The sequence below is a fragment of the Morone saxatilis genome, unplaced genomic scaffold (genome assembly GCF_004916995.1).
Source record: "Morone saxatilis isolate NCDOM2014 unplaced genomic scaffold, NCSU_SB_2.0 Contig1, whole genome shotgun sequence".
Classification (NCBI taxonomy): Eukaryota; Metazoa; Chordata; class Actinopteri; family Moronidae; genus Morone; species Morone saxatilis.
Genome location: NW_023339651.1, coordinates 20,831,699 through 20,831,992, shown reverse-complemented (window position 1 = coordinate 20,831,992; position 294 = coordinate 20,831,699). Strand labels below are relative to the sequence as shown.

Genomic DNA, 294 nt, shown 5'->3' with positions numbered 1-294 from the left:
GGCTCAGTGCCTGAATACATTTCTGACCTACTTCTTCCATGTGAACCCCTCAGGTCTCTTACGTCATCCGAAACAGGTCAGCTAACTGTCCCCAGAGTCAGAAAAAAACATGGTGAGGCTGCATTTAGTCAATAAGCTGAACACAGACTGTTTGTAGTTTTAAAAACAGGCTAAAGGCTTTTATGTTCATTACTGCCATTTAATTAAAACTGCATTCTCTGTTAGATTTGCACAAAAAAACTAGGTCTCTCCCCCTCTCTTACTTGTGTCTTGTGTTGCCTGTGTGTGTGTGTG

At 41.8% G+C, this 294-nt stretch overlaps 1 protein-coding gene across 1 annotated transcript in view; it reads left to right on the top strand.

The window, feature by feature from the left end:
- myo15b (myosin XVB) overlaps nt 1-294 on the top strand; it is a gene marked incomplete in the record, with an annotated part of 32,677 nt that overhangs the window by 27,133 nt on the left and 5,250 nt on the right.